Here is a 12,324-nt window from a genome sequence, read left to right on the forward strand (position 1 = left end):
TGATCTGCCAGCAGAGAACACAGGAATTGAGCACACATTTGATGAAAGGAGCAGCAACCCTTTCCTTTGGGCACCTGCTTGTGGCGCATGACTTCTTGCCCTGGTCCCACTGTGTCGCGTGGGGCAAGTGGCTTAGGCTAATCCCATGTACACGCATGGCTCACATGTGCCCGCAGCATCGTATGATCCAGCCACGTGCAGCGTTCCCTTCAGGAAATGCTTTTAGGACAACCAGATAACTCCAAGCCTGTATGCTTATATGCCACGATATAGATGCCAGCCTGGGGCCTGCGTTAGTGACACGGGGCTGTGCGTCACGCTGTGCGTTGTTGGAAATCCAGCGTGGTGATTGCTGTGCCTGTTTCCGCCCCCACGTTGCAGGAATCAAGGATGGGTTGGTGCCCAGCTGGGAACGGTGGGGGTAGAGGTATAGAGGATTTGCACTTAAAACGGGGCAGATGTTTCCTCTCTCTCCTCCCAAACATCTGCTCACGCGCTCAGTTTTGGACAGCTGTGAACACAGTTTTAAGGTCAGGACTGAGGTTATGCCAGGATATTGGCCTTATGCCGTGAGAGGCTGTCAGGATATTTCCAGCAGTTCTGCTGTTAGTTTAAGACTGATGTGTAGAAAATCTGTTTTTTTTTTTCCCTCAAGGGTGTGTGAGTTTTCCTGGCAAAAATAATGACTGCAGGACAGTCTGTGGCTTCCTCTGTCATCCTGGTTAGTGGCCTTTGCTGTGGCTCCGCTCCATGTACCGTCAACTGTGGGACTGTGATTAAAAATGTTCTTTTTTGCTAAGGCTGTGCCTCTAAATTTGGAGCATCTTCTCCACAATTGACACACTTTTATTTGGCTTCCTTGGGCGCTGACCAAGGCTTTGTATCCAGAGACAGCTGCCTCGGCCTTAATGGTGAGGTCCCCTCTTCCTACCATGTGAAATCCTCCAAAAAACACATTGCCACAGGTCTTGGGAACTGTCTGTGCTGTTTTCAGTGAGTGATATGGGTTCTGTCTCTTGAGCACTGGCTGTGACTCTTGTGTCACTCAGAACTTTGTGTAGAGACTGAGGTTTTTTTTCCTAGAAAGTTGAAGGTGCTGGGAAAGATGCATGCAAAATTCTTTAGAAAGAAAACGATATCTGTGGTGTGTTCTTAGGTGGTTGTAATTCTTTTACCCTATACATAATATTGATTAGTTCATGCTCCAACATTTTTCATCTTTGTGAAAATCACAAAAATGGGCTTGTTGAAAAGACTAGAAGGCAATAGAAGATGTGCAGGAATGTGAGCTAACTGGAGAATCTCAGTGTAGTTCAGGGATGTGCTCTCTTGGGGCTTAGGTGCTGCTTTTTAGAAAGATCTTCATAGGAATAGATGGGAGATATGGTTGTGTGTTTGCAGCAAATCTAGCATACTATTATACACACTTTTTGTCATTCTCGGCACTCTTGAAAATTCATAAGCTTGGTTTAAAATGCAAATATATTTGCATATATATTGTGATATACATTGGAATTTTACAGGGTTTCTTTTTCGGATTTTTCAGCACTTGAGTGTTATCCTTGTCTATTCCAGTGAACAGCTTGAAACTCACTTTTTTTTTTTCTTTCAAGGAAATTTGAGACTTGTGTGTAATCCCATTCACCTGTTGAACTCTAGTCCTGGTTAAGCATTTCAGGACTTTTTGCAATAATAACTGAATGAACAAGAGCAGTCAGCACTGAAGACTTGTCTTATATCTATGACGCTTGACAAACATTATCTAATGGTGCATTAAGTAATGTAGACTATAGGCAATACCACATTAATATTTCTTTACTTTTGTTGTCTTTTTGTCTTGTTTTTTGTGGGATGTGTTATTACAAATGCTCCCGGAACCCTTCTAAGATCATGCAGTCATTTGGAAGATAATGCTTGTTTTTAATTACATTTCAAAAGCTTGAGTGCTTTGCTCCCTCCATCCCTACAGAAGTAAGGAGATTAGTTTCATTGCCAAGTGACTTGTTTCACCCTCTGTCAGAGGATGTGACTGCCTGGTTCTTTAGTGATCCAACTAAATGATTTATTAGCACAATGAGGTTTCATGAGGAGGCAGATGCGTAAGGAACAACCTTGTGATGGGTAACAGTAAATCTGAGCCTTCTCTTAAGGACCTTGTTCCATGTGTATGAACCTGCACGGTAGAGCAAAGCTCTGCTAGCTAATTTGGCCCATAAAGTGCTGCTTAGACATGGAAAAACTAAATTGTGGTCTAGGATAAGGCAAATGTAGAATAGAGCAATATAATATGCTCACCAAAGCTCCGTCCAGCCTTGTTATAGCATCTGCAGAAGCTTTTCTATTTTTCAAATATTTAAAGAAACTGTGTTGTACAGTCCAGATATGATCCTTGGGTTAAAACAAATATTAGTAAGTATTCATGTTAATCTCTATGCTCTCTTAACTACTGTTTTGCACAGAGTTTCTTTAGGGAATGTGTGGAGGAGTCAGTTTTTCCAGAATGAAAAAAATGTGCTTTAAACTTTGCCTTCATTTAATGCTAATTTTAATGCTAGTTCTCAGGCTGCAGATGTCAATTTGACTTTTCTGCTTGCTAGAGGTGACATATCTACCTTCTACAGTTTGGAAGGCATGCCTATTTATGTAACAAAATCCATCTGACAGGTAACCACATGTTCCAGTTAATCACTGGTAGGCTTTAAGTAGCTCCTGTGTCAAATATAGCACCGGGCTTGGTAGCTGAATCACTGACATCGAGGACATCTGTTTCAGATGTGCCATTCCTTGGAGGTGGATCAGAATTGCCCTCGATGTCTTTATGGGTGAGCTTTACAGTAGGGTAACCCTCACTTAAACTCCATGGGTCACATTGACTTCTGGTGCCAGCAGAGAGGCACTAAGAATTTTTGTTCTAAAATACTGGTTTACCCATAGCGAAGGACACAGCTGCAAAAGACTGAAATGAGTTTCCTAATGCATTAGGAGACTTATCTATTATTTACTCTGGGAATAGCTGTCTTATTTAATATTAAATTCCAAATTTCCCTTAGGTGTTTACCAACCATCCAGCAGATTAGATGTACTAAACTAGTGAATGCTGCTTTTCTTTTATGAATCTTCTTCTATCTCTTAGTTTGTAAGCAGTGGAGTCAGCCGCCTACTCTGCCCCAAGAGCTGCTTATCCAGGACTACTCTATTCTTCTGGATGTTTTGAGGACCCTGTAAGCAGTGTGAGGTTTTGGGGTTTTTTGTTTGTTTTTCTTTATGGGGCCAAGCTTATCTAATCACAAAGAAGCAAATTCACCGAGGAGGCGGTGTAGCTTCTCAGCTCTGTGGAGCAAGGTGTTCAGTTCTTGATGTGAGGAATATAAATTTAAATAGTGTAAGTAATAACTTAGAAATCAGAGGTTGAACTGTGATTTAGCCACCTCCATTTAGCCTGTACTTTATGTACCAAGGTGTGCCTCCCTTCAGACTGGGATATTGTCAGGTCTCGGGCACTGTTTGATCAGTCTATGGCCTGAATATTCTCTACGAAAAACTCTGGGTGACCTAAGAGAGAGCATGTTTAAGCCTTCAGTATGCTCTAAAGTAGATGTGGAAACCAGGACAATGTCCCATCTATTTTCTCAAAAAAATGCCAGATCCAACCAAGGAGCGTAGCCGATCTCTGCAGTGTGCTTGGAGACTATCACCTGGCAATTGCATTAAAGAGGATTATTTGTGCAACTTGTTTGAAACTGTCTTCCAAAAACTTGCGATGTAAAGAAGGCAACAAGCTGGCTACAAAGCACTCGTGTCTGGGAATCTCCAACCCACTTCTGTCTCCCTGCATCTCTGTAGTTTTTGGATCCCCTGCCAGTTCTGTGGCTAACTGTTCAAGAGAGAAATGCAACCTATTCTTATCTTGAAAAGCAGTCAGGAATATGAAATACGTATATAGCTACACTACTACAGGCTGCGTGTTATGCATATAACGCCATCTGTCATGTATGTGTGTGGATTTTTTTTTAAAGGAAGGTCTTCAAAATCTGAATCATATTTGTCTGAAAGCAACTTGAAATGTTTTAATTTGTACAGTACAATTTGATTATAATATGGAATGATGGAATAATATGGGGAACATATGTCTTTGGACACAGACTTTTAATCACAGAGAACTTGGTTTGAGTGGTATCAGCATCCAAGTATTAAAATAGCCTTTGCTGAAAATTGTTCAGTTGTATACATCTTTAGGGGACTGTAAAGAAAGTAGACTCTAGAAAGTATTCTCTGGTGCTCGTGCCTAGATCCCGTTGCACATTTCTGTTCCCCGTCCTTAATGATTTCAGTGGGGATTATGATGGATAACTGAAATAAGATCACTCTATTTCCACAGGAAGCTTTATTACATTGATTTCCTCTCCCCAGCCCATGTGTGTTGCTATTTGTCAAAAGTGGCTGATAAATGAAGTTCAGATGTCACTGGGAATTCAACTTGTCACTTATGTTAAGTGCTATATTTTATAAGCAGTAGTCAAAATTTAAGCTCTGTATCAAGTAATTTATTGCCATTGTAATGACTGATGGGCACTGGACTTGGCAGGGAACTATACTAAAATAAGCTTCCTGCATACAGCTCCAATGACACTGATCACTTCTATAACATAATGGAATTTTGTTTTAGCAGTACTTGTGCTCATATCACTTTTTATTCTGGGATTTTGAAGTGTTGCAGTATTACTCATGCTTGGTCACGCCCCAGCAAGTGCTATGGTGTTTGCTTAGCTGACAGGTAAGCTGAAGCACAGGCGAGCAGAGAGATTTGCACATGGACATAAAATAAAGATCTAGTCCTGCAAAGCATTATCCACGTGCAAGCTCAAAGCTTAACACCTGCCCTGTCTTTTTTCACTTAAATATTTTTCCAAATCTGGGCCTGTGTAACTAAGATTCCTGGTAAACTTAATTAACTTTCAGATCATCCTTCCTAAAAATCCCTGGGATTTATATACCTGCTTATTGTTGGCTCTAGGTTAACCGCTCTGCTGGCCTGGGGTGCTAATCGGCGTACGCATGAGGACGTGTCCTTGAAAGCAGCTTAGGTGCATTGAGCAGAATATCTGGCTACTACCACTGCTTTGTAATTTTAACTAGCAACTTCCAGGAGCTTTAAGCTCACCTTCTGACAGGGAAATACCTATTTTTAGACTCTAGTAGAGTTGCTGCAGCAGGTTTGCCTCTGGAGCTCCAACAGAGTAAATATTACCTGTGAGCTCTTGTTAATAAAAGAACACTTCCAGAGGAGTGTTCTCGGAAAAGCACGTTTTAATTGGGCTGATGTGTTTTGAATGCTCTTTACACGTTTTAGTGTGAGAGCCCTGAATGGATGGCAGCCGAGACTGTGAGGGAGATCGTAATTCAGAGGGGAAAAAAAACTGCTAACTTATTTACCTACCTTCCTGAAGTGCTGGTGTGCTGCTGTTCTTAAAAAATACTGGAGATATATACAAAATGAATAATTCATTGGGCAAGTATCACATTTCTGGGAATGCTAAAATTAAAATTGCTAAATATGCATCTAACTTAGACTTGATTAGACAAGCGCTTCCGTTGCGCCGCAGCCGTAATTAAAGTGCAGCCTCGCGAGGGCCGAGCCCCAGGGGCCGTGGCGAGCGCCGCAGCGCTCGTTGGAGGGGCGCGAGGCCGCCCCGCTGAGGCGGGCGGTGGGAGAGGCGCTGTGGGGTGAGGTGGGCGCTGTGGGGTGAGGTGGGCGCTGTGGGGTGAGGTGGGCGCTGTGGGGTGAGGTGGGCGCTGTGGGGTGAGGTGGGCGCTGTGGGGTGAGGTGGGCGCTGTGGGTGAGGTGGGCGCTGTGGCGCGTTGGGCTGCGTGCGGCCGCCTCACCCACCGCCTCAGTCCGTGGTGGTTGCTGCCGCTGCTGGCTTTAGCAGTGAAGCAGCTGAAGTGAAGCTTGTGGGGAAAAAAACACAGGTGGGAACTCCACGCTGCAACCTGTGGAGGGTTTTGGAGGGATTGGGCTATGGATCCTTCTGCTGGACCTGTCAGCTGCTATAAGCAATGTGTGGCTGGACACAGGCCACAGGGAAGCAGCGGGGAAACCTGGAAGCTTCCTTGACAGTGGCTGGTGGTGAGGGTCACCTGTGTGTGGGGGGCTGTTCTTGAGCTGAACCTCAGCTTACCTCTCCCCCCTGCAAAAAAAACCCACCCTGCTGCTAATTTTCCATAATTACTGTTGGGATGAAGGCTCTGTCCTGCAACCTCCCCTCAAATGGGAAAGAAAATACGCAGATAAGGTTGCAAAGACAGGGTCGCGTGCCCTTTGCTGCTGGTGAAAAGGTGAGGGCTGCAACTGGAGCTGACTGAGCTGAAATCCATATGTTCCCCTGCTGCTCCAGCATGGTCCTTTTCCCAGAGCATCACGAAAGTCAAGCAGAAGAGGCATCCGTGGGGCCGGGAAGGTGAGGTGTGGGGCTGGTAGACGTAGCTGCGGGTGGGCGCAGTGTGAATGTGCCACAACCCTTTCTGTCAAACCCTGTTTGTTGTCACCTTACTCTTTCCTCTCATCCCCACAGCTACCTGCTCACTGCAGTTTGCCCGGGCACCTCTGAGCTGTGTCAAATGTGTTTGGCAGAGTTTAAACCTCAACCTGAGCAAATCTTTTAGACCTTCTTATTGCCACCCAGTCTGCACTCAGCGGCATTAATTCTAAAGCGAGGGCCAGTCCAGTTGCCCAAATGGGGTCTGTTTGCCCTCAACGTGCAGAGAAAGTTTTCACGTTTCCCCCCTTCATCACGTTAGAGCGATGAAACGGTCTCGAGAGGAAAAAGAAACGAAGCGTGAGTGCAAGCAGCAGAACCCCAGTGTGCCCCATGAACAGACCTCTCAACTTGTCAGGGTCTCCTCTCTCTCCAAAGGGTCTCTCCAAGGCCCCTTTTTTTCCCTGACGTTTTGTACAACTGGGACTGTGAGCTCCTTTTCCGCAAGCTCGGCTGCAGTTGGGATGGCTGGTAAAGGGATGCTTTCTGAGGAGATGGGCAGCCTTACAGCACTTCATTCCCTTCTCTGTCATAGACCAGCCTGATTGTGCTGCCAATGGCATGTGGCAGGATCCGGCCATTTCCTTAGGGGCTGGTGTGACCTGGATGAGTGCAGCAGTGTTCCTGAGAGCCGCCCTGCCGAGCCCGGCAGCTTCCCAAGGAAGGGCTGGGGCCCATCCCTGCGGCTCCTGGGGAAGGCTGAAGTGAGGTGGGCTCCAGGGAGCTGGCCTTGTTTCTCCTTATTCTAACTACAGATTTTCAGTGTTGTTCTATGTCCTGAATTTTTCTGTCTTGAGTATTGCATATTTAATGGCAGATTTTGCATGCAGGTTTACCGTAAGGCTTTTGTGTGTGTACATAAATATCAGGTGAGATGATGAAAGGTGTGTTTGCAATCTGAGTCTGTAAGTGAAGTGGGTTGGTCTTTTCTCTAAGGGACTAATCTGCTCCTACACATCTGCTTCCACCTTTTATAAAATTGGGAAGTGATCTCCTAATGTAAAGCAGCTTTTCTTGCAGGCTGCTTGTTGTAGTGTGGTATGTTGTATAGCAACAGCTTTCTGCTCGACAGTGCTCTCCATTCTGTTGTGCAAACAAGAAAAGGAGAGAGCAGGGGGATAAATAAGCAGAGGCGCCAGCAGAAATTTTCCTTTGCTGGTACATGAATTGCTCTCAGGCAAGCTGACACATCTGTATTTTTTTTTTTTCCCTTCCTTTCTTTCCTTCCTGCCACCAGCAGCAAAGAGCTCCCTGGTTCCCAGAGCTCTAGTTTATAAAAACTTGCAGTATAGTGTGCTGAAGGAAGGGATGTTTCTCGAACACACACCAGTGATCTGTGCCTTGCTCGTAGCAGCCCAACACCTTCGGTGGCCTTCGCTCCAGGAAGGAAGCAGGGTGAGCTTGGGGTGGTCACGGGGACCTGCGCGAGGGCTCGCTCCAGGCTGCAACCCTCGAGATGCCTCCCTGGTGCGTGGCCTTCCCCTCTGCAGCTGCATCCAGCCCGAGCTACTGCCCAGGGGAAAAAGCACGTGGAAAACAGGCAGGGGTTGCTCAACCTCGCTAGCCACCGTGCTTTGATACTTCCTGTAGCCAAGTAACCCTACCCAGGGCAGGGCTTGCTCAGCGATTCTGAACTGCGTGTCCGCATCCGTGCCCCTGCGCTTTGATATTATACACGTGGGCATGAGAATCCTGCTTCTCGACTACCTGGCATTAAAGAATCATATCTTGTTTCAGGTTTGGGCTAACCTCAGCTCCCCAATCATCTTTTATTTCCCACTTGTTATAAATGATTTATATACAAAGGCAGTTTGAACTGCAATGTGGGCAAATTATAGCTGCTTATGCTAGAGGAATAGATGCACCAGTCAGAATTTACTGATGTGGTTTTGTGCATTGCTATAACTTTTTTCTTCCCTCTGAAGAGGTGATGCAATTGTGAGTCAGCACTGTGAAATGCCTGGTCCTAAGGACCCCATATGATCTGAAAAGAGGACACTCCATATTCATGCCTTTCCAGAGTTCCTGTGACTTATGTTTTTCAAATGCAAAAAAATAAGCAAGCAAACAACCATGTGCATTGTACTGTGCCTTAGAAAAGGAGCATGGAAAATAAAAATCAACTTGTTTGTTTGCACTGCAGAAACACTTCCCAAGCCCTGTAGTCCTGCCCCAGGGACTGTGTGATTATTAGATGCTGGTGTCAGGACTCAGATGAGCACTCGGGTGTCTTCGTTTCCTGCTCTTGCTAATTGACAGCACCTCCCTGGTGTTACGCGTCAATGCTAGGCTGCATTTGCACAGCAAATTCGAGAAACAGAGCAAAAATGAAGGTATTTGCCTGAGATTTTACTGAGTAAGGTTATAAATGAGGCGCTAGATTTGGTGGTGATGTCAGAAAACGTGAAAACAGCCGGCAGCTGCCAGGGAGCCCTAGAATATGTAATCTCCAGTGGATTGCAATATATCCAGTACTTTTTTGATGGCAGAAAAAGATGAAACACTACAAAGATATTCCCAAAGAGAAAATATGCCATACAACATTTAAATAGATCCTTTCAAGAAGGAGTGCTGCAGAAACCCTTATAACTAGCTCATAAGTGTGAGCCTGCTTTTGCTTTCTCTCTCTCTCTCTCTTTTTTTTTTTTTTTTTAAGAACTGGTAGGATGGATAGCAGACTTTAAATATACAGCTCTGTTGTCCTCATAGTTTAATTCTATTGTTCAGCTCTTGCCTGACTGTACTATCTAAGAATAAAAGCAGTGCCAGGAACCAACTCCTCATCTAAAGCATGAATTTTTAAAAAAAGCTTTGTAGTCTACAAAGCAGTATCTTGCTAAACAGCAAACTAGCTAAAATGAGGGGGGGTTAAAGACTGTAGAGATTCTTGTCAATGCAGCAAGTGGCAATGAAACTTTTTAAGTATCAGAGCTGATACCCTAGTAATTGGAATTTGGGAATGGACTGTGTGAAACTAAAAGAAAGACCAGAAGTGGTGATTACATTCACTGAAAGCTTAAATGCACTCTGGAATGAGTGCAGTCGGCTGCTTCTCAAGTCAAATTGATTTGAACTTGACCTGTCTATATCAGCAGGCAGATCAGAATGTACCAGCCAAGCAATGGAATAATATGACTAGAAGGATCCCCTGATCTTCAGATAAGTGTGCATATTTTTGGAAATGTGGGTCTCTTGAGCCAGCCTCTCCATTTCTTGCAGAAAACATGAGGCAAGTGAGCAGCAGAAGGGAAGGAGCTGACTGTAACTCTCTGTTTAGCTTCCTCAGGCTGTCTTGGTCCCACCTGCTTGTTCTCTGGAGCCTTCATGGGGTCTTGGGTGACTGACTGAACCCTTTACCAGTGTGTCCATGTGAACACATTGCCCTGTTCCTTCCCATGTTATTCCATTGCTGCTGAACTTCTCCCACCACGTGCCTGGACTGTTTCTATACTTTGTTTTCATTTTCCTCCTTACTATTTGTCTCTGCTGAGACAAAGTGCTTTTTACTGGTCCAGCTCCTCTAATCGAAGTCCTGGCCAGAGCTAGCTGGGCTCTCCCTAACCCATGTGTCCTTCAAAGGCTGGAGGGGCTTTTGGCCCCTGTCTCAGTCTCCTGTGGAGCTGATGGATTATACAGCGTGTGTGGGGTTTATGTGAGAAGCGGAGGGGCTCTCCCTTGGCTCTCATCCTGGCTTCTGACATGGAGCGAGCGGGCCCCAGCTCTGCTCAGCTCCTTCTCCATGGGGTGGCATTGAAGTAAAGCGCGTTTCATGCAGGAGTGCCCAGCATCATGGAGCAGCCCTGTGGCAGGTCCCCTTTTCCTCTCTCCACAGCCAGGAGCTCAATTTGAGTCCCAGATTCTCCGTTTCCTCATCAGATCAGCTCTCTGGGTGCTATGTTGTTCTGTGGTCGTTGACAAGTGCTGCCAGCTTTGGTGGCACGTGTGGTGTTTGTGCCAATCTGATCAGGCACAAGAAACCTTTAAGCTTCATCCTGGATGAAGGGCCTGTGTGCAGCGGCCTGTGCCTGCCTCCTTGGTTCAGAGGCTGTAAAGAGGAAGAGGAGGGAGGAGGAATATCACGAAAGAGCCACAGCTCTGGGGCATCGTCCTTGGGGGCTGGCAATGGATGTTGCCACCAAGGACAGGGTGGCCAATGGAGGGACCAAGTGATTTTATAGTCATCCTAAATCCTGGTAGATTTTTGTCTATTTAATTAGCCAACGCCAGCAGCTAAATGCAGAGTAGTTCCCTTGGATCCCCTGTGGCTTTATAGCTGAACCTTCATTCACTATTTGCTGATGGAAGTCAGTGCAACTGGCCTGTGTGCTAGGAAATGCTGATTTTTTTATTTTTTTTTTTTATGTTTCAATAACTTGTAGATTCTGTGAGAGGGGGAAAAATAAAAAGCAGGGTCACCTTTGTATTTATCATTCATCTCAGGAAGAGAAGGAACATGTTGAAATGCAACTGGTAGCAGCTCTGCGGGTCCTAGGCCATTGGGTGCAAGTGACCAACCTGGTACAAGTAATTTGGCCCTAAAAGTGGGGCTGAAGATTGATTTGTGTCAGGTTTGCACACAAATTGCCTCTGTAAAAGCAACTTCAAAGTCCGTCTGCTGGCTTGGGAGGGAAGGATTTTTTGAGTTTAAAAATTGTCTGTTAAGAACAAGTAGGAGAAAGAAAAAAAGATTTCATACCCAGATTATCAAGAGTTGTGAGGGCTTGTTAAAACATTGCATAGAGCACTTTCTGCAGTTGTGCTGCAGAGTTAAAGGAAAGATATAAAAAAGAGGATACAAAGGAGACCTTTCATACAAATTGCTCAGGGAATTCTCTTCCTCTACCTTTACTGTTTCAGTTATTATAAGTGAATACGAAATAACCAGTATTAAAGCAAAATATTGGGCAATACAACATTTTTATTGGAATCCACTTGACATAGATGGCACAAAGTCATTACCTGAGGCTCACAGCTGTCGTCCTCTCTCCTCTGAGGTTTTCTAAGCATGAGTTCTCTCCGGGGCTTGCTCTGGCATTATCATGTGGAGCATCTCTTTCCTTGTGGACTTAAACACGTCTCTGTTCCAAACTGTGGGAAAAGTCCTGGGTGACGGAGGGGCCTGGACACAGTGACTCCGCTTACATGATGGACTTAAACGTGTCTTTCCTTATTGCAAAGCTGATAATTTTGAGGGGTTTCTTGTTTAATCTGCTCAGCATAGCCTGCAAGTACATTATATAACACCGTGCTCAGGGATGCTCCATGATTAATGAATGCTTACAAAGTTATTTGTTAAATATGACATGGTACTAATGTAGCTGTTGTAAAAGAAAACCAAGCAGGCGTTAGTAGAAATTGTCTTCTCTGAACAGGCTATTCTCTAAGTTTTTTCCTGCAGTAAATGACTGAATGAAGATGAACTGTGAGTGATATGCATGATAGATCAAACCATGGGGATTTTTTTTTTTGTGGAAAGAGACTCATAGTTGCCCTGGAGATCACCCATAAAGTCGTCTGAAATTTATAACAGGCAATGCAGAGGCCAGTAATTCAGCTGACAGCCCTCCTGTGCCATGAGCACAGAAATGGAGTATAACCTTAAGCTAAAAGGAGATTTTCTTAGAAAGAATACTGCCCTGAAAATGGAGCTTTGATTTATTCTTATTTTGCATTGACAAATGGACCTAAATGATTTTTTGGCTTTCAAATTTCTCTCCGTATCTTGTATGTGATAATTCTAGGAACTTGGTTTAGAAGGAACAATCAAAGACAAATATTCTAAGGTATA

This window comes from Tinamus guttatus, unplaced genomic scaffold (genome assembly GCF_059628265.1).
Source record: "Tinamus guttatus ecotype Peru unplaced genomic scaffold, ASM5962826v1 Tinamus_guttatus_pri_ptg000330l, whole genome shotgun sequence".
NCBI lineage: Eukaryota > Metazoa > Chordata > Aves > Tinamiformes > Tinamidae > Tinamus > Tinamus guttatus.